At 33.6% G+C, this 23,604-nt stretch overlaps 1 pseudogene across 1 annotated transcript; it reads left to right on the top strand.

Moving 5' to 3' along the window:
- The first annotated feature begins 16,417 nt into the window (after positions 1–16,417).
- LOC147511723 (bifunctional purple acid phosphatase 26-like) lies at positions 16,418–22,619 on the top strand (annotated as a pseudogene). The gene is made up of 11 exons (XR_015219492.1): positions 16,418–16,621; positions 16,820–17,029; positions 17,605–17,806; positions 18,034–18,145; positions 18,781–19,007; positions 19,130–19,268; positions 20,032–20,237; positions 20,313–20,448; positions 20,604–20,766; positions 21,305–21,351; positions 22,126–22,619. The product of XR_015219492.1 is annotated as a bifunctional purple acid phosphatase 26-like (transcript).
- Positions 22,620–23,604: the final 985 nt, after the last annotated feature.

Genomic DNA, 23,604 nt, shown 5'->3' with positions numbered 1-23,604 from the left:
TTTCAAAAGTGACACAAGTGACTTCTTGTGTCACTTAAAAAGTGACACAAAAAGCCCTTCTTTTAGTAGATTCTTTGGGGATAATTCGATCAATTTGCATTTAGTTTATGATTTTTTGCTAAATATTTTTTAAGGTTAGTTCGTTGCATTTGTATCAAGTTTTCGATTTTCCATTAATTATATTATTTGCGGTTAGAATAAACCTTCAATCATGAATAACAAATTCTTTAGAATAAATATTTAATAACAATCATCTAACGATGAAGGCCTAGTTGCCTTTATATAATAACTAATGTTTCTAATTCTATTTAGAAACTAAAATAGAAACCTTACTAATTAACCTAGATCTAGAACAAATAAGAAACTCTACTAATAAATTATATATGACTACTAATAATATAATTAGAAGTTTTTATGCCTATGCCTCATACTTTCCGGCTTGAAAGAAACTCGTCCTTGAGTTTGGTTGCATGTAGACTTGTGAATATTCCACAAAACTCGTGTACTTTATCATCATAGTTCCATCACTTCCATGCAGTTGCGTCTAGTTTCCAATTTCCCATTAATTATGCTTTGAGGTTAGTTCGATGCATTTGCATCAAGTTTCTGATTTCATATTAATTATTATTTGAGGTTAGTTTAATGCATTTGCATCCATTTTCCGATTTTCAGTTAACTATTTTTTGAGGTTAATATGACGCATTTACACCTAGTTTATGATTTCTCGTTAATTATTCTTTGAGGTTAGTTCCATGCAGTTGCGTCCAATTTTCGATTTCTCATTAATTATGCTTTGAGGTTAGTTTGATGCATTTGCTATCAGTTTCTAATTTTCCGTCAATCTTTTTTTGAGGTTAGATCGATGCATTCACATCCAGTTTCCGATTTCCCGTTAGTTTTTTTTTAATGCATTTGCATTATATCTTTTGAAATTAGTTATATGCAGTTACAATTAGTTTTCAATTTATCGTTAATCATTTTTTTAGGTTACTTTTATGCATTTGCATTGGTTTATGATTTTCAGTTAATTATTCTTAACTTTGAGGTTAGATTGATGCATTCACATCCCTTTTTATGATTTTCGTTAGTTATTCTTTGATTGGATGTTAGTTCAATGCATTTACATCCAATTTCTGATTTCACGTTAATTATCTTTTAAAGTTAGATAGATGCAATTTCATCCAGTTTTTAATTTGTCGTTAATTATATTTTTAGGTTAGTTCCATGCATTTGCATTCAGTTTTTAATTTTCCGTTAATTATTATTTGAAATTAGTTCAATGCAGTTGTATATATTTTCTGATTTCTCGTTAATTACTTTTAGAGGTTAGTTGGATGCATTAGCAAGGTAGTGAAACTGGGATGGAAGTATATATGGGTGGAGTCGTCGGATTCCACTGCTGCAATAAAGTCATTTAATAACAACCAAATGCATTGGTGAGTGTGAGCGGCATGGAAAAAAGTCAAGCATCTAGCCGATTGGATTCTAATCACCAACACATGTCGAGAGGTAACTTTGGAGCAGACATTTGCTCTAAAACTGTTGTCACCTTGGCAAAGGGGGAAACAAATGGTTGGTCGGTACTCCTAATTTTCTATACATGATAGAAGACAATAATATGACCTACATACTATAGATTTGTAAATTAGCTATCTGTCGAAATGAAGACATGATACCTATATTAACTTTAACTCTTTTTTGAAACTTGTAACATTTTCTTAATCAATACAATTATCTTGAGCAAAAAAAAAAATCCGTTAATTACTCTTTGAGGTTTGTTAAATGCATTTGCATCTAGTTGCCTATTTTCCATTAATTATTTTTAGAGATTAGTTGGATGCAATTGCATCAAGTTTTTTATTTTCCATTAGTAATACCAAATTCTATTAATCCTTTGGATGCTTCCTTGCAAACATGGATTTCAATAAATATCATATAAGTACATGATTCACAATGTTGGACCATAAAAAAATTTCCAGTTAATTATTATTTAAGGTTAGTTCATTACATTTTCATCCTGTTTCGGATTTTCCGTTAATTATTCTTTGAGGTTAGTTCAATGCATTTGCATCATATTGTCAATTCCCCGTTAGTTATTCTTTAAGATAGTTCAATTAATTTGCATCTAGTTTCTAATTCTCCATTAAATATTCTTTGAGGTTAGTTCGATGCATTTAGTTTCCGATTTCTTATTAATTATTCATTAAGGTTAGTTCCATGCAATTGCGTATAGCTTGTGATTTTCCGTTAATTTTGCTTGGAAGTTAGTTTGATGCATTTGCATACAATTTTCGATTTTTCTTTAATTATTCTTTGAGGTTAAATTGATGCATTCGCATCAAGTTTCTAATTTCCCGTTAATTATTCTTTGAAGTTAGTTCAATGCAGTTACACCCAATTTTTTTATTTCTTGTTAATCATTCTTTTAGATTTGTTCAATGCAGTTGCATCCATTTAATTTTTTGATTTTCCGTTAATTATTTTTTGAGGTTAGTTAGATGCATTTGCATACAGTTTGTGATTTCCCATTAGTTATTCAAGATTTCAAGGTGGTGTGTAATACCAACTTCTGTCTTTTGTAGTTTCTTTGCAAACTTGACATAAAAAAAATATTATACATGATTCACTAAGTATGGTCATCAAAGAATATCAAATTTCTGATTTTTCATTAATTATTCTTTTAGGTTAGTACAATGTATTTGCATCCAGTTTTCGATCTCCCGTTAATTATTGTTAAGGAAAAATATAAAATAGTCATTTTGAATAGATTTAAATCCATGACATGATGATTAAATACACAAATCTTATGATTATGCATATATATGAACTAATATCATATGATGAAACCATAAGTTCATTAGGTAATAGAATTAGAACAATCAAAAGCATATGAAGAGTCATGTGTAGGAGATTTGATTGTATCCATTTACCTAGAATGTTCACAGTTAGGGTAAAGTCGGACGCTTCACTTATAAGAATGTAATATACATAACTGCTATATGATCTGATGATGATATCTCAATCATTTGAGTATGACTCTAAGTTTGTATATTGGTGTAGTCACATGACTGACACTGATAAGATCAAAGTGAGAGCACACTATAAATTCGTTGTTAAGGTTAGTGTGCAAATCTCACTCTACCAATTAATCCTTAAACTTGAGGAATTGTGAAAATACATTGTGTCTCAAATTTATTACTTTGAAACGTTAAAAAATAATGTATATTCATAGACTAGACTTGACGTTTTGGATAATGAATGTAGGAGGTATTGAATCACGAATTCTAATAAATGATACACCACTCTACATAGTTATGTATTAGGAAAGTGTGACATAACTAATTGAGCTCAAATCCGGCCGGTATAAGAAATAGTTTCTTAATGCTCAATTGATGTTGAATGTCACATTGGGTCAATTAGACATGGGTGTGACAGTGAAAAACAAATTTCCAATAGTTTAATTGTGAATATAAGCGAGGTGGATGGACTTAGATATAATTAATGGTAAGAAAGGACTTTCTTAAAAGTTCCAGGGGCCTTATTGTAAATATGGATAAAGCAAGTGGTAAAGGCATTTAATTTACGAATTGAATCCCTTACTACACTGTTATCGATTCAATAGGAATTATATTTTTAGATGTGATTAATATGATCCCTATGGATAAATTAATTGCATGTTAAAATATTTTTTCCTATTGTCTATTCTTGAGAAGAAAAATTCATGTATGGCTAGTGAGAGTGTTTTTCCTTACGGATTCATTATCTCGCGGTTATATTAATGAATTATGATGATGGTATATTTGGTTGAAATATAGTTGACAGTCCTACGGTTTGTACAATTATGTTTTAGTAACAAAATGAATAATATTGGAAATCATATTACATGTATGTAAAATTGATGGGTCAAGTAGAACTCGCCTGATTAAGTTGAATAATTTTGATGCCCTACGGATAAGAGATTATTCATAAGTATTAGGTTTCCATTGCTTATATTTGTCTTATTGATACAATATAGAGGGTATTGTATTTTTATTATATAAGCGGGTAATTAGTTTATTAAATTCCCAAAACCAATATTAAATGTATTATAATATTTTTTATGTATATGTAAATGTTCCAGATATGTCTCAATCAATTCTCAATCCCTTAGCATCTATCTTGAATGCTGAAAGTTGGGCTAAAACAAAGGGTAATTGTTACTATTGTGAAAAGTATGGTCATTGGAAGCGGAACTGTAGGGATCAGACTATCAGAGTTTCTGGTTTTTTGAAACAAATAGATAAAGAATATATGCAATCCTTTATTCTTGAAACTAATTTGTTGGTTTTTTCTTCTGACACCTGGTGTGTGGACTCAGGGGCCACTAACCACGTTTGTAATATGTTATACGGGTTTCAGGAAAAAAAGAAGGTTGAATGAAGAAGAGGTGTACTTAACACTAGGTACAGAGGAAAAGGTTGTCGCAGTATCGGTAGTAGTTTATTGTTTAGCATTAGGTGAGAAAGTGTTGGTTTTAGAAGATTGTTACTATGTTCCAGAGATAAATAGAAATTTGGTTTCTATTTCTGCACTTAATAAGTCAGGATATTCCATTTCGTTTGATTCAAAAGTTGTAATCATACTAAATGGAAAGTTTATTGACTCTGGTACTTTAGTAAATGGTCTCTATATACTTTCTCTTATGCTAGAAATAAATGATAATGTTATTGGTAATTCATCAAAGGTCTTGCCTCAAAAGAGGAAATCAACTTCTTGTAATCCAACGTACTTATGCCATTTAAGACTTGGTCATATCAATCTAAACAGGATTGATAGGTTGGTGAAAGATGGAGTTTTAAGTTCACTCTCTTTAGAACCTTGCCCAACTTGTAAGTCTTGCTTAGAAAGAAAGATGACTAAGAGATCCTTTAAAGCTAAAGGGTCAAGAGCCACAGAGTTATTGGAGTTAGTACATACCGATGTATGTGAACCCATTAATGTGAAAACAAGAGGTAACTTTGAATATTTTATCACTTTTATTGATGACTATTCAAGGTATGGTTATATGTATTTGATGCACAAAAAGTCTGAATCTTTTGAAAAGTTCAAAGAATTCAAAGCAAAAGCTGAAAAGCAAACTGGTAAACCAATTAATTAAAACACTTCAATCGGATCGAGGTGGTGAATACCTCTCAGATGAGTTCAAAGAGTACTTAATACAAAATGGAATTTTGTCTCAATTAAGTGCACCAAGAATTCCACAATGTAATAGGGTTGCTGAAAGAAGGAATATAGCCTAATTGGATATGGTTTGGTCCATGATGATGAGTTATTCAAATCTACCTATATCTTTTTAGGGATATGCCTTAGAAACAACGACGATATATATTTTGAGCTTGGTTCCTTCTAAGTCAGTTCCTATAACTCTTAGGGAGTTATGGTCAGGGCAAAAACCTAGTTTACACCACATACATATATGGGGTTGTCCTGCGCATGTACTAAAATGAAAGACTGACAAGTTAGAATCAAGAACTGAAGTATGTATGTTTATTGGGTATCCAAAAGAAACTCGAGGTGGTTTATTTTATAATCCAAGAAAACAAATAGTGTTTGTGAGTACAAATGTTAAGTATCTCGAGGAAGATTATATTTTGAAACGAAAACCTCAGTAGTAATGGTCATTGAAGAAATGACGACGGATATTCCTAGTCATGTTCAATCTGAATTAACTCATAGTTTAGATGAAAACCTTCCAAATGAAGTTTCGAAGCATTAATTACTTGAACTTAATCCAAGATACTTCATCGTAGTGGGAGGACAATTAGACCTCCAGGAAAGTTAACCCTATTAAGGGAAACTTTCTCAGTTACATCAGATGACAAGGATGTAGATCCCATAAACTACAAAGAAGCAATTTCTAACATTGATTTGAGAAAATGGCTTGAATCAATGAAATAAGAAAGGAAGTCTTTTTTAATTCCAACAATGTCTGGGAACTTGTTGATCCACTGCCAAATATTTAGCCTATTAAGAATAAGTGGTTATTCAAAAGGAAAAGAGAAGCTGATAGAAAGGTAGAGACTTTTAAAGCAAGACTAGTGGAGAAAATGTTTACTCAAAAAGAGGGTATCAATTATTGACAATTGCCTCTTTTTGTGTATGTAGATGAGATGGTGTATGGATGATATAGGTAGATGATGTAGATGGATGATGATCGTTGAACAAAATAGAAGCGTATCAAAACCTAATTATCCCTCAATAAGTAAAGGATGAGTAGGGTATCGTTCCACTTTTAAGTGTATGTTTATATGAAGGACAGGACTGGAAAGGGGGTTTGAGGGATTAAAAACTATTATTATAGATATTGTAGATTCTAATGCTAAACTAAACTAAACTAAACTAAACTATTAAAAATTTATAAAAGAGGGAATTTAAGATATTAGAATCCACCAATACTTTTGATTCAATGACCTTTTGCTTCATGGTTGTTCTCACAAGTAGACTACAATTAGGCAATCAAGCGAGTGCCGATGCCCTCTTGGATGAAACATCGTTAACAATTAACTCTACTTAAGGTTGTTTCTATGTTCATGTTACTAGTATCTTCTTTCTTTTTATGTGAGCTTGGGCAGCTATTCAATGAATCACCATCTAAGGCAAACACAAGGAATACTTCCCTTACTCTAAAACACTACACAATTAGAAGAAAAGTAGAGAATAATAGTATACAATTCAATTACAATAAATAAAACCCTATTCTAGCATTGTATTCAATTGCAATAAATAAAAGCATGTTACTAACAAATATTCAATTGCAATAAATACAATCCTAAACTAGCATGATATTCGATTGCAATAAATAAAAAACCTTAATCTATACTTCCATCCCCGTGCGGGCAATGGAACTAATAACTAAAAACATAAAGAACTAACCCGATTGAAGAACACCATGAACCCGGAATAATCATTAAACCTTAAGCACGGGCTTCATCTTCTCCTTGAAGGAGAAGATTAGCCTTCCATAAAGAAGGAAGAACACGAAGAACGAGAAGAAGAAGAGTCGAAGAACATAAGACTAGAAAGACTAATTTATTAAGACTTAGCTAGTTAAAACCGATCTTTTATTATTAATCTCTCTCTGCCTCAAGTTCTGGAGAAAAGAGTATAAGTGAATTGGCAAATTACATGAGGCACTTAGGTCCTCTATTTATAGAGGTTACAATGAGCTCTAGAAGCATTCCAAACCGTCATTTGTTTCCTAATACAAATAAACTTCTTTCAGAGTCTAACTTCGTCTCCAAAACTGAGAAGAAATTGGCTACAGTGTCGATCCATGCGTCTGGACGCACTATTCATGCATCTCAGCCGCGATCAATGCGTCTGGACGCTCAATCCATGCGTCCCAGACGCATAAGCCTATTTTGTATCTTCTGCTTTATCCTTCTATCCTCTTTTGCGGGCTTTGGTCCAAGCAACGAATCATTTGGCCTTGGGCTTCCAAATAGGCTTTAAAATAGGTCCAAGTCGCATCTTTAATAGCTCCAATTCCTTGGCCTTCTCTATGATTGTCCATGGGCTTCCCATGTGATCATTAATGCTCCGAATTGCTCCATTTTACCCCTTTTTCTCTAATATTCTACAAAACTCTCTCTTTCACCTGTAGAATCATAAAACATAACTTACAAACAATATTAGTCCGCTAAGATGGCTAAACAAGAGGCATAATCGAGAGTTAAATAGCACTTTTTGAGCACTTATCAATTATGAGAAAACTTTTTCGCTAGTAACCATGAAAAGTCTATTAGAGTCCTTCTAGTGATTGCTGTTCATTATGACTATATGATTTGGCAAATGGATGTAAAGACCGTGTTTTAGAACCTGGATGCTTTACAGTTCCTACAAGCTTTAAGGAGTTGGAATGTAAACTTTGATCAAACAATCAAATCATTTGGTTTTGATCAATGTAAGGAAGGACCTTGTGTTTACAAGAAGATTGAAGGTAAGATGGCTATGTTTTTGGTCTCATATGTATATAATATACTATTCATTATGAATGATATAGTCTATGATCGAGGACCAAATACTATATATTAGTATACATGTATGTGCAGACCCTTATATAGATATTATGGGTTTTAGAATGGTTGCTAAATGGCTTTGAAGGCCAGTGGAAAATTGTTGGGATATTTGGCCTTTACAAAACCAATGAACATTTATTATTTATACATGATGGTTAAATACACAAATCTTATTATTATGCATATGTGTGAACTAATATCATATGATGAAACCATAAATTCCATAGGTAATAAAATTATAACAATCAAACATATGAAGAGTCATGTGCGAGAGATTTGATCGTATCTATTGTCACACCTTGAATTTCGATAAAATCAGAAAAACAATATTTGTTTCCGACTCTTCGATTTTCGAGGTGTAATGCACTCTCAACTTCCAAAAACCCATAATATGTTTAATTATTCCAATAATTTGAAACCAATAAAAATTTTAAATAAACAAAAGTCATCTTCATTAAAAAAAAAAATCACAAATATGATTAAGTTACAAATTTCATTTCAACAACTCTTTAATTATAATTACAACTGAAAATACAAAAACATTGTCTCAACTGAAAATCTATTGCACCTCAAGGGAAAACAAAACATATTCTGTAATGAGACGCTAACACAAACCACAAGCAGCAATCAACCTTCTTCATCAACCTTCTTCAACACTAATCCTATCAAGACTTATCGGCTATGTTCATTTTATGAACACACCCGATAAGCAAACATGCAAATCGGGTCAACATTATAAATAATGCTGATATGAGTAGCTCTAAAATACAAATCATACTTATATATATATATATATATATATATATATATATATATATATATATATATATACACACACACAATCAATAAGGTAGTTAGTTCCTCCATCGAGGCACCTTAACATCCAACAAATAATACAACATTCTTAAGTACAATAATTAAGGTAGGTAGTTCCTCCACTTAGGCGCCTTAGCTTCCAATTCAATAATAATAAGGCATTTAGTTCCTCCACCGAGGCGCCTTAGCTTCAAACCGTATTAGATCAAATGCATTTAATAATAAAATAACAAAAACTAAAACTTACTTTATACTTAAACTGATGTAGGCCTAATCACAGAGTGGGTCACACCTACATAAATAATCAATTCAACACACCTTTCTGCAAAACCATTGTGAAAGCAAAATAAATTACAATAAAACAAACATATCACATACATAATTCCAATAATCTCATTGAACCAACAAGAACAATTTTAATAACCAATTTTACAACCACAATCAATCATTTATTATAGATTTAACGTACACTTTGATATATCATCAAAATTATTGTTTAGAGTTTCTTCAAGTGTCTCTAGAATCACGTCGTCTCTATGTTTTACCTAGTTTCCTGTCTACCATAAATCCACAATCGCTCCCCTCAATCGAGCCAAACATGCACATCCGCATGTCTCTATTACATACTGGAACCACTCACGTGTGTAGTTTCCTTAAGCGGGATGTTGCATACCAGGTAACCCCCACACAGACGCCAAAACTATGTGAGTAAGCCTTTACGTACTAAGCATAACATATCGCACGTCTCGTATTGAATTAGCGATGAGATAAATAAAGACATCATTTGGTTACAAGGGCTCTAAGTTCCTTTGAAACAAAATCACATTCCCTTTACAAGGGTAAATCAACATCATATAATCAAATGAGTTGTGGTAGCTAAGAACTAGGATTTTTGTTACGTAACTTATTCAAATATCATTTATTTGTATCTCATAACAATTTCACTCTATCACATGCATGCCAATTAAATTATTATATCAATACATCTCATAACAATTTTCATTATTTCACGTGCTAAATAAATAATTACACTAAACCACAAATCCTTTAAAAATATTACAAATCTCCATAACCGCTACAATAACTTTTAGTAGCATCTCAAAAATATATATAAGCATTTATTTAATTATATATATAATTATCAAACAACAATATAACAGAGAATAAATTTAGTACATAAATTTCAACTTACAACGAAATATCGTAATCACTCCATAAAAATATTGCACAATACTTTTATAACATTTCAACAATGTCATAATATTACACCAAAAATATACTTATATTTTGATTCATGACTAAATAATTTCTAATCCATTCCAAACACCTTTTAAACACCAAATACATGTCTTTACACTTAATACATTTCCCATTACAACGTTTCTACACATATTACATGCTAACAAAATAAATATCATTTTCCATACGAAAACAACACCTAATGCATATATTGTAATAAATTTAAAAATCTATCATTTATTCATTTCATCGTTAAAACAGATTGGCTAACTACTACGTACAGATTTTTATTATCTTATCCTCTATTTTATATTATACAATGGTAGTAACGACTATAGACTATTAATTAACTTCATGTAATTAAATGTAAAACGGGATTGATCTTCACCTTTTCAAAACAACTACAACTATACACAAACTAATATTTAGCATTCCATGTACCAATATAAAATTAAATAGTGCATCTTTGTTTCTCAATTTAATTAAATTGAGAATCAACAACTAAATATATAAATATATATATAACTAATTAGTGAGGTCTACTTACTAATACAATTTAATCATTTCATTTTATCTATTTTACGTTATTCAACGTTAATAAGTACTTTGTAATATTAAATTTGATTCATGTAAATAAAATGTGAACCCTTATAATTAAAACAATTATTTCAAGACTATTAATCATACATTAATATTTAACATTTCAAGATACACAACATATATTTCTTTGTTTTCTAATTAATTGAATGTAATATATATGAATCAACAACCAAATAATTGAAAATAACTAATTAGTGAGGTCTACTCACCTTTTTGTTGTTTCTATCGAAAGAACAATTATATAAAAGAATCCACGCCACGTAAAATCCATATCACTAAGTAATAGAAATACTCCCTTTTTTCATTATCTCTTATTCCTTATTCCTTATTCCTTTTAAATATTCTTTTGATTTCTTTTTCTCTTTTATATATTTTTTTCTTTTTGTTTTGTTCTAAGTGAAACCATGTTCTTATTTAGATACAAAGAAATAAACTAAGACAATTCCATAATTTTAAATTATATACACATTAGTTTCCTTAACAATTAAAAACTTTCCATTACTTTCCTTTGAATAAAAATTAATTTTCTATAATAATAAAATTATTGCCATATTATCTCACCTTAATAAAGAAATTTTCTTTTTAACCAAATATCTCTATTCATAAATATAGAATATTATTCTCTATTAAAAGTACTCTATTTATTATATACCTTATATTAACATCTATTTTGAAAACTTTCCAAATATTAAAAATCTCTACAAAAACTTGAAATTCAAAACATTAAATTCCTTTAATACAAATTTCAAAAATATTCTCTTGTTTTCCCTCTTTTCTCTTTTTATAATAAAAGTCAAACCAAATTTTCTAGCATATTGACCATGCATTAAATATCTAATCCAAAAATACTAAATATTGTAAAATAATAATGTACAAAAAAATAAAGGGTTTACATCTATTTACCTAGAATGCTCACAGTTAGGGGTGAAGTTAGACACTTAACTTATAAGACTGTAATATACATAACTACTATATGATAGGATGATGATATCTCAATCATTTGAGTATGACTCTAAGTTTGTATATTGGTGTAGTCACATGACTGACACTGAGGGGATCAAAGTGAGAACACACTATAAATTCGCTGTTAAGGTTAGTTTGCAAATCTCACTCTACTGGTTAATCCCTAGACTTGAGGAATTATGAAAATTCATTGTGTCTCAAATTTATTATTTTGAGACGTTAAAAAGTAATGTCTATTCATAGACTTGACTTGACGCGTTTTTAGGTAATGAATGTAGGACATATTGAATTATGAATTCTAATAAATGATCCACCACTCTGAGTTATGTATTAGGAAAGTGTGACATAACTAATTGAGCTCAAACCCGGCGGTATTATAATAAATAGTTTCTTAATGCTTAATTGATGTTGAATGTCACATTAGGGTCAATTAGACATGGGTGTGACAATGAATAACAAATTCCCAATGGTCTAATTGTGAATACAAGTGAGATGGAGGGACTTAAATATAATTAATGGTAGGAAAAAACTTTCTTGAAAGTTCAAGGGGCCTTATTATAAATATGGATTTGTTAATGGGCATTTTCCATATTAAAGAGATATGTATTAAAAGTGTTTTAGTATATCAAGTACAAGTACTTGTATGACAATGACTTGTCCTCTTAAGATAAAACTTGGAATCCTAAGTGGATCCCTCTACACACATTTATGTATTCTCAAAAAATTTCTATATAAGATAATGACTTTTTGGTAAAAGGGACCATTAGTCTTTCCAGGAAAAGTACAACTAAAGTAGGAGATAAGCCTGTGCAACTTCTGCTACAAGATTATCTTGAAGATTTTGGCTAATAGGTTGAAATGTCATATAAATAAAATTGTGTCTCCTTTTCAAGGGGCTTTTATCAAAGGGAGGAGTATTGGAGATAATACTAGGTTGGCCTGTGAGCTTTTTCATAACATGAAAAACATGAAAACTAAGGGGGATGGTTGGGTGGCCCTCAAGATGGATATGGCTAAGGCCTATGATAGGGTAGAATGGTCTTTCCTTAATAGCATTTTGGATAGGCTTGGATTTAATGAAAAACGGAGAGGCATGATCCAGCAATGTTTGATCTCTGTCACTTTTCAAGTGTTACTGAATGGGTCCCCCTGAAGAAATTCAAAACCGATAGAGGACTCGCAAAGGGACCCTTTGTCCCCTTATCTTTTTTATCATGGTTTCAGGAGGCTTTGTCTAGGCTTATTGCTAAAGAAGAGCAGGAAGGAAAGATACATGGGATCCAAATAAAAAGAGGTCTCCCCATCACTCATTTGTTGTATGCATATGATTTGATCATTTTCACTAAGGCCAACATTTCGATGGAGGCCATTTGAGAAAAATCCTTGATGAATCTTGTGAGACATATGGACAGAAAAATTAATTATGATAAGTCCAACATGTTCTTTAGTAGGAATGTGAGATTCAGGGAACAAGCTTAGGATGAAGAGATTCGGAAAATGAGGAGCGGTTTGAATCGAGAGAGAAATATCTTGGGATTCAGGTTATATTATCCTAGAGGAAAATTTGAGGATTTTTGAATTCTTAGTGGACAATGTTCACAAAAAAATAAAGGGCTGGAAAGCCAAAGTGTTGTCTCAGGCTGGTAGAGTTACTCTCATAAACTCTATGGCCCAAGCAACACCTTTGTATGCTATGTCAACCTACATGTTGCATGTTTCGACTTGTGAAAAAATAGATAAGACATGTAGGGACTTTTTTCGAATGGATGAAACTTCAAAAGTGTACACACCATTGGGTAGGAACACATGTGTAAACCTAAAAAACATAAAGGGTTGGATTTTAGAAAAGCAAGGGAGATGAATGTGGCTATGTTGGCAAAATTGTCATGGAAAGCTGCCATTGATGTGGAGTCCATGTGGACTAAAACTCTTTATAGTATATATAGCAAGAACTGGATTGGGGATGTTGACAAGCCCCCTGATAATGCTTCCTTCTTCTGGAAGGGTATACATAAGGTGTTCAACACTATAAGTGAGGGGGTTCTTTGGAATATCCATAATGGACAAACCACTTCAGTTCTGAAGGATCCTTGGCTTGTTTGCAATGGGGAACCAAGGACTCTTAAAGAATTGGGGGTTGAAAACCCTCATCTTGAAAATATGCAAGTGTCTGGCTTGTTTAAAGATGATGGGTCTGGCTGGAACCTGAGCTTTTAGAGCTTTATTTTGAGCCTTTCATAAGGCAAAGGATCCAAGAGGTGGTTGTTGGGCCTTTAGGGGCTAGCAAGGACAAGCTGATTTGGTGTGAGGATAGATCACGGGAGTTTAAGCTGTGAAGTCCTGTCTACTCCATGCTAAATCATAAAAGATGGGGAGGATCTTCTCTTCTAGTTACAGCCAAAGACTATTGCTCACATCTGGAAGGCCAAGCTTCCAAAGAAAGACCATTTTATTGCTCACGGAAGTTATATATCTTGAAGGCCAAGGGGGACAAATTGGCCCCAAAGAAATACCATTTTATTCATTCTAGAAGACATTACTTGTTCTTTTGAATGAATGGCTTATGGTTTGCCCTCGATGGGGAGGGTGGTTGGCCCCAAAAATTTTGGGGTGGAAACTTTTATCCAGGGAGCCTTGCTCATGTCCTTTGTTGGTTTTGCTACAAGATTCTAACATGTGGAGAATCATAAATAAGATCATTCACTTGTTCTTTGAATGCTTTGAAATGCATCCAATCATTCAAAAAAGCATGGCCCTAAATTACCTATGAATTTGCCTCTAAATGATTTTGATAATATCCCTGTGGGGTTTGATGGTTTAAAAGGATGGGTGCTAGATGAAACCAATGATTTAGTATCCAAAGGAGGTTCGGAGCCATAGCAAAATGACTATAGCTAGAATGACTATAGCAATTTTGGAAAGTGTTTTTCAAGGAGATTCAGCAGAGGTGATAAAAGCACTCACAAGTCCAAGTTGTCCTTGGGCTTTGGAAAGAGAGATTCTATAAACAATCTAATAGCTTCCTTACAGTATAGTAGGTTCTTTTGGATTAATAGGATTTTTAATGGGGATGCTCATGATTTATTTTGGTTGGGCATACCAAATGGGATTTAAGAAAGTAGTCTTCGAAAGTGTCTGGCTTTGGAACAAAACATACAACCTATGTGTTTCTAAGGTACTAGATATAATATGGGTCAGTTAAAAAAAAAAGTAGGAGAAAAGGAAAAGTGTTTTGTGGTGTGGTGAATACTACTAGAAGGATGAAGACTAAGTTTTTTTGGATTCAACTTTGGAAAGTTTTTATTTGTTTTCAATCTCAATTCCGGCTTTGAAGGTATTTTTTCTTTTTAATTCATTTTTTTATCAATAATAGATTAGCATGTTAAATATGTAGTATAAGCTAGCGGGTCACTTTCGGATAAGATTCACAGATAACTATATGCAAAATATTTAGTATTTTACGATTTTATTTATCAAAAAAAAAATATATATATATATATATATAAACAAAATATATTAATTTTTTCAAAAATCATTCATAATTCAATTATATATCTATAAAAATTGAATAAGGAAACATATCTTTATCAAATGAATCAATATGACGGCTAATATTCTCCTTTTAGTCGTTTATTTTAGATAGTTGAGATGATGAGATCTTAAAAAAATTTAAAAAAAAAAAAAAAAAAAAAAAAAACAGGTTATATTGATCATGGGTTGATGACTTGACTCATTAGACCTGAGAACAAATCGAGTATACTAAGAGCATCTCCAATGGGGGTATAAACCGTATAGAGTGGAAAATTTACACCCCAAGTGTCAAATCCAATGGGGGTGCTAAACCGTAGGTAATAGACTATTAGTTGATAGAGGGGGTGGGGAATTTTCCATCTCGCTATCAGTTGATAAATAGCCCGGGCGACACTTGAACACACATCTGAACAAAAGAAATGTTTGGACGTCACTTGGAGTGTCGTCCCTATCTATTTCTAAAGTCATAATTTGAAAATTTTAAACTCGGACGACACTTGAAGTAACGTCCCTCTTTAATGGCACCTAGGTGCAAATTAAAGAGGGACGTTACTTCTTTAATTTGCACCTAGGTGCCATTAAAGAGGGACGTTACTTCAAGTGTCATCCGAGTTTAAAATTTAACTTTTTTACACATCTCCATTGGGAACAATAGAGAGTGAATATTTATGGGCTATACAATAATTTGCAATTGGAGTTGTAAAATCCTAATGGCACCTAGGTGGAGCCTATGTGGATGTATAATTTTATACCCCCCATTGGAGATGGCCTAACGGGTTACTCGAGTTAGCATCTGTGCCCTAACCCAACCCATTTATTTGACGGGTTTGGCAGGTCAACCCTTAAATGACCCAAAAGCCTTTTTTTTCCAACCCGAACCCAATAATTTTGTGTCGGGTTAGTTGGTCAGCATACAAAACTGCCCTCCTAGACCTGCACCAGATACCAACTAGCAAAGTTGGTAAAATCTTCGGGGTATTTACGATACCAACAAAACAAATCCTAGAACCTCGGTGTTAGTTGATTAAGCAATATGCAATGTTATTATGCTATTATGCCACCACACTCTCTTAAAATGGATTGATCAATCTCATAGTTAAAATGTGATATAGTCAAAATCTCTTCAATAAATTGGACTAGTATATATATCACCATATCTCAACTGATATCACAAAATTTCACGGCATCTATAATAATTGCACTTATCATCACAGATACCCTGACAAAAATAGTAACGTAATCTATCGGGGGGGGGGGGGGTTGTTCAAAGATTACTCCAGATTATTAGGTGGCAGGTAACTCTGTCACACAGCCAACAACAACTGACCCATTCTTAACATTCCTTATCTCACATTCTCTGATCCATCCTTAAAAAACACACTTGAACTCATCTTTCTCTTCAAACTCTACCTCAGGTACTTTCTCCTTCTCTTCAAACCCATTATTATTCTTTTCTTTTCAATGTTTGGATATCATTTTTTTTATGTTTTTGAGTAAAGCTTTTAAATTTTTATCTATATGGGTATAGTTTGTTACTGAAAATATGATTAAGCAATTTCCTGTTAGATTTGTTTGCTATTACTTTAAGTCTAAATCAAGTTTGATTGTTACAGGCTGATCAAGCAACAACCTTGATTGAAATTATGATCACACATGCTCTGCTGTTTAAGTTCTTGGCTGTATCCTTTTTTTTCCTGAGTGTTGTGAGCTATGGGAGTGCAGGGATCACGAGTACCTTTATTCGTTCTGAATGGCCATCTACTGACATCCCTCTTGACAATGAAGCATTTGTAGTTCCAAAGGGTCATAATGCCCCCCAGCAAGTGAGCTTTTATTTCCTTATTATAACGCATTCTGTCATTGAGTTATCTAGCAGCTGCTCATACACACACACACACACATACTGGACTGCAAATCACCATTTGAAGGGGTCAACTTCGCTTAATGGGGTCTAATGTAATATATTTCCCCATAAGGTTACTCTACTTGAGGGACACCACTTATGTAGAAAAGTTTGCTCTTTCAAATCTTCTTAGCTCCAGCTTCTGTTAATGTAACTATCATATTGTGTTTGGTTATCTAATGCTACTGTGACTTCCGTCTTGAGAACAAAACCATTATAAAGATTGTACTTTTACAGAGGTTTAACCTTTGTTGGTTATCTAACGTGCTTTATGTCAGAGCGATTTTGTTGTATCTCTCTCATGTGGTCCCATTTAGCCAAGTATAATCTGTTAATACTTCTTTATACTACTCTCTCATTTGGTCCGTGTCTTTATTGATTATGTTACTGATTTATCGTTGCATGTAAGTAAGTCTTTGTTAAACAATCTTACTTTTTGATCAATTGTCTCACATTTATTACCGTCCACTAACTTCAACTACTGTTTTTCCATAGGTGCATATCACTCAAGGAGACTATAATGGAAAGGCTGTAATTATTTCATGGGTGACACCGAAGAAGCTGGCCCCAGTAAAAAGTGCAGTATGGCACATCAGAAAAGCAATATGAATTTAGTGCTGAGGGGAATACGACAAACTATACGTTTTACAAGTATAACTCTGGTTACATTCACCACTGTCTAGTTGACGGCCTTGAGGTAATATGGCGTTGAGTTATGAGTTAATCTCTGCTAGCAATGTGAACCTTTTTCTTATTTCCTGCTGATTTCCTCTTGATTTATAGTACTTCTTAAAATTGTTTGGCATGTGAAAACACATTCCTTTTCTGTACCACGTTCTCTAGTATGTTTTTTTACGTCAGTTGGAGGCACCTTAAGTTGGACATTGCATATAACTAATATCAAACTAGTATTTTGCTTTGTAGTATGACACCAAGTACTACTACAAGATTGGGCAAGGTGATTCTTCAAGGGAGTTTTGGTTCCAAACACCTCCGAAGATTGGTCCTGATGTTCCTTACACCTTCGGTATCATTGGTGGGTTATACTTCCCTTCTATCTGTTGTAAAATAACTAAACTAATTTTTATTGAGCTAGTGGAATGTAGTTGTGATCTCAATTTGTTGAAGTTGAGATATCAGGCAGAGTATGCATCCATATTACTCTATTAAAGATTACTTAAAATAAGAAATTTGATGCATATGATTATCCAAGCTAGTATAATGTAATGCCAAAATTGCAGTTCAAAAAAAAAAAAAATTGATGAACCAACACTCATATAGTTGACATCTTTAACACACATTTTGTTCTTAGTAGAGGGTAATTAATCGGGAAAAATGTCTCTCTGCGTAATCTCTCTTGAATGGTTATCCATAAGATGAACTGAGTGAATATGCTAGCATCTCATAGTTATGACATTGACACCAAAATTTCCCAGTTCTGATTAGTTGACGACTTTAGAGAAAATTCGGAGTGAAGAGCAAAGATGTCATTTCTTCCAGCTTCTTACGCTCCAAAATCTTCAATGGCTATAGTTCTGTCCCCTGTATAATTCTGCATCAAATGACTGCATAAAAGAAACACCAGTAACTAGTTTGATGATAACTACAGTTTAATATCTTCCATTTCTTTCACTGATTCCTCTTAGAACTGAACTTCTTCATATATTTCAGGTGATCTGGGCCAAACATATAATTCTCTTTCCACTCTCAAACACTACATGGAAAGCCAAGGGCAAACAGTTTTATTCGTTGGAGATCTCTCTTATGCTGATAGATATATGTATAATGACGTGGGTATTCGGTGGGACACATGGGGTCGTTTTGCTGAGCAGAGTACTGCATATCAGCCATGGATTTGGTCTGTAGGGAATCATGAAATTGATTACTTTCCAGAAATGGTACTGCTGAAAAGCTTCTTTTACTCCAATATATTGTTACTATTTTGTCTTTTCTCTCGAACAACTTAGCTCCAACTGTTGACCGAACAACTTCTGTCCCACATTTTTATGGTGTTTGTTTAGGGGAAGTCCGTCCCCTTCAGGAACTTTTACAAAGATACACAACACCTTTCCTGGCCTCCAAGAGCACCAGTCCTCTTTGGTATGCAATTCGACGTGCATCTGCTCATATTATTGTGCTATCCAGCTATTCGCCATTTGGTAATCGCTCACTTACTTGGTTTTAGTTAATGCGCTCATAAATTTTGGAAGTGCTACTGTTCATCTAAGTTTTAGTTAATGTGCTCATAAATTTTGGAAGTGCTACTGTTTAAGCTGAGTAGGAACCTTAGATTCTCACATAAAAAGTATAAGAAAATCATGAAGATGTTTTGTCTCTCCCATGTGTGCAACGTTCTTCCTGCACTCACAATCACTCACAGATATTTGGCACTTGTTGATGTCCTTACAATCTGCATTTTAAGACTATAGAGAGGAAGATGAATTGAAGCCCACATCTATCTATAGATGTTGGAGAGAGTGTGAGATCAAATCTCAACCCTCTTGCCTTCATGTTACAAAACTCAACCTCATGTTAAGTCCTATAGAGGATGAGATCTAACCCCAGCCCGTAATTATATTTCTGGAATCACAAACTCAGTGCTCCACGCTATATCATGTAAGTAAGTAACCGTTAGACTTGGGTTCTTTTTATACCATTGATTTTTCTAACTGCCTCTACCTGTGGGGAAGAGATAGCAATGTCAAGTTGCATGTTATTTCTGCTAGTGTCACAGATACAATACAGTCAGATTGGTTCTTATCATGAACACTGACTGCATCAGTTTACGTGTAAGGTGCTGTTCTCGTTGAAAAGAGACACGAACTACGAAGAAGTTCATTATCTTAAAATTGTGGTTTTTATTTATTTATTTTTTCTTTCTATGTATGCCTCGCTTCAAGATCTATAAAACCTTTTCCACAGTGAAGTACACACCCCAGTGGCGGTGGCTACTGGAAGAGCTAACTAAAGTGGACCGTGAGAAGACACCTTGGTTAATTGTACTCATGCATGTCCCAATATACAACAGTAATGTAGCTCACTTCATGGAGGGTGAGAGCATGCGTCCCGTCTTTGAGAGCTGGTTTGTCAAATACAAAGTTGATCTCATTTTTGCTGGCCATGTCCATGCCCTGAAAGATCGGTATGGACTATTCTTGTTCTTCCTGGTTTCATTCACTGTATAGAAATATCATACAGTGAAGTGTGTTGTTCTGCAGTACCGTATCTCGAATTTACACTACAATGTATCAAGTGGTGATTGTTACCCCATACCTGACAAATCAGCCCCGTGTACATCACCGTTGGTGACGGAGGAAATCAGGAAGGTCTTGCTGGGAGGTAGTAAGTTTCCGTTCATAGTTCAGTTCCGCGGAAACTTTGGCTTTCTGATAATTTCAAGTTTGCTCTCCAACGTGAGCAGATGTTTCTGATATGCTGTCTTCAATATAAAATGTTCAGTATTCATTTACCATGTATCTGGTTTGCGTTTCTAGATTTAGAGATCCACAGCCAGATTATTCTGCATTCAGGGAAGCCAGTTATGGGCATTCGACATTGGAGATAAAAAACAGAACACATGCATTTTACCATTGGAACCAAGAATGATGATGGGAAAAAGGTGCCAACAGACTCCGTCATGTTCCTCAATCAATACTGGTAAGTGGTAATTAGAATATAGCATTTCCCTCCTATTTGTAAATAGCAAAAAAAATTGTCTGATTAATAGCAAAAGCAATAGTTTGAATGTGGGCCTTTCAAATGTGTTTATTAGAAGTTGGTATGTGATATTAAAAACTTGAAATCTTTTAATATAGAGATAAGAAAGATGACGGGTTTATGTGAAAAGGTATGTCCTTCCGGCTCATCCCTTTTGCAGAGAATGCTCCATTCTTCCAGTCATATGAGTTGGGAAAGTTTATTGGATTCCTACACCATATAGATATAGAATAATTACTAGTGTTTGGATAAATACAAGTAAGCTGAAAAGAGGATAAGAAATCAAGTAAATTGAAAAGAGGGGAGGTAATCATACTACTCTCGCGTTCATAAAACCAAACGATGATATGAATAATAGAGTCAACATATACTTTTTTTCTGAAGGAAGTTACCATCTCGTTAAGCATCTTACATTGTTCTTTATTTCTCACCTGAGATTGTAATATTTTATTAAGTTAATAAGTTTGTGATCATGCAGGGCAAGCAATTTGCAAAGGAGAAGACTGAAGAAGAAACATCTAACAGGTGCCTATAGAAGCGTTGCAACTAACTGATTATATACCATGTGTCAATGTCTCTCTCTTATTTATTGGAAATGTTTAAATGAAGGGAAACAACTAGAATAATTTGAGTAGCATCCATTTCAATTATTATACCAGAGAGTAGCTTGAGTGTAGATATTTTCTTCTTCATATTCTGATACTAGTATTAACATTCAAATCATTTTCTACTGAATAATGGACGGGAATCCAAATATTGGTATGTGCTAATGATCATTTTGAAAAAAATGAACTGGTAGTTTGAGTTAATTGTGGTACGATACTAACATGAAAAACAAATACGAGAAACAGGACAAACAAAACTCAATGCTGTTCTATCAATGGTCATTTTCTTTATTTTCTTTATTCTAAGTTGTTTACATGCATAATACAAAAATCATACATAGTAATTACAATATGTTTTCATAGAAATAAACGTAGCCATCTTCTGTTGCACGATCTTCAAGGTATTCTCCTAACCATCTGTGCAGCTGATTTTTGATGCCCGACCTGGCTAAGATCCACCGGAAGAACACAATCTAACAGAAAGCCAATTCGGGCGATGCGATTGACCCACCGAGGAATTCGACTCCCTGTCAATCTTTGACAAATGTCGTTGCAGAAGTGGTTGCAGTTTTTAGTAATAAGATTATATGTGTTCCCCACGTACTCTTGCGCTAGTTTCTCCATGAAAGCTCGAATGTCTTTTGAGCCAAGATCTGTTTTTCCGATCATAATTGATTTCTAAACTTGAATCCAGGACAACGTTTTGGTTCAACTTGGAAGATCCCTGTTGTTGGCAAGTCGTGAGCACCAAAACCGTATTCAATGCCATGAACTGCGATGCCAGAATGATAAACTCCAAGACCAATCCAGTATGCATAACCATTGATGGGAGTGACATCGTAGACATTCAGATATACAGGAACTGATCCACTTCTCTTCCTGCGGCGGACTTTTGGGCTGTTCATTTCTTTAAGAAGAAGAATCGAACACATGATTCACAATTCCTACCAGTATCCGCTCAAGCTTCTCAGCTATTCCAACAGGATAGAACATAGAACATCTAGTGTTAGCTGCTTGTGTTATGTAATTAGCTTTTCGTTCCTTGACAACTCGAGCTTTTAATACTAATAATTTTCTTAACAGCTGGTGTGCGTGTGTGTGAGAGAGGGGAGTGATGTGATTGCATTTTGTGTCTGTTGTTGTGCTTTCGCATTTCTATATTAATTTCATCTACAAATTCATTGGTTTCACCGGCACCTGCGGTCATAGAGTATCTCAATGACATGCCTCCTTACTCCTTAGCCCTTAGTAATGATTTTGTTACCCCACCTCACAAAAGAATGTCTTTGTTTTTTTAATCTCTTCGGTTAAAGTAAGATTGGACTCAAAGACGAAGTTTAGAAGGGATATGCTTTTTAACGATGCATAAATTGGAGAATATCAGAGCTTTGTTCTGTTCAAGTGGTTTTTTTGTATATATCGCAGAATTTGTGTACTCCAATCCATATGCGAAAAAAGAAATTGGAGAATTAGCGTAATAACAAAGATGACAGAAATGGAATAACACACGATATCAAGGATGCTCAATGCCAACTGTTGTAGGAATATCTTCTCAGTTGTTCGACTCTGGATTTGTTCATCTGCAACAGGTTTGCGAATCGTTAAATAGCAAGAAGGTTATGAGTGCTGAGGCACCAGAGAACTTATAGCGTCTCTATCTGCATCTTGCTTTGTTGATGTGTTTCGTAAGTCGTAACAAAGCTCTATGCTAAGCTGCATCAACACTTGTAAACCACAGGCCATGCATGACTGCTGATTATTATGAGTACTGTTCATCTGCCCTGGTACTATGTATGCTTGTCTCTGAGGAACTTTTTGCTGCATACATGACTCAACTTTGGCATTGGTACAATCACTGCAGTATGAGTAAAATTTCACTGTATACAGTAACGACAACCATACTTAACACTCTGCTATTCTCTGTATCCTATGCCCTGAAAATTTGAATAAAACAAAAACTAGAATATATGAATGCTTTTACAGCTGAAACTCTCCTTCGAGAAGTTTAACACACGTCATTAACCAGTTTGTCATTCTCTTGTAAGTGTAATAATGAAGTCATTCCAAAGATTCATTCATTCATCCACTTGAGTTGCATATTAACCTCACGTGGACTTTGCTCTCCGCCTCTCCCTATGATTTGGTATTTCTGGTTTCTATTTTGAATTCGGTC

This window comes from Coptis chinensis, chromosome 3 (assembly GCF_015680905.1).
Source record: "Coptis chinensis isolate HL-2020 chromosome 3, ASM1568090v1, whole genome shotgun sequence".
NCBI lineage: Eukaryota > Viridiplantae > Streptophyta > Magnoliopsida > Ranunculales > Ranunculaceae > Coptis > Coptis chinensis.
The sequence above is the reverse complement of the archived record's forward strand: the minus strand, read 5'-3'. Positions and strand labels throughout refer to the sequence as shown.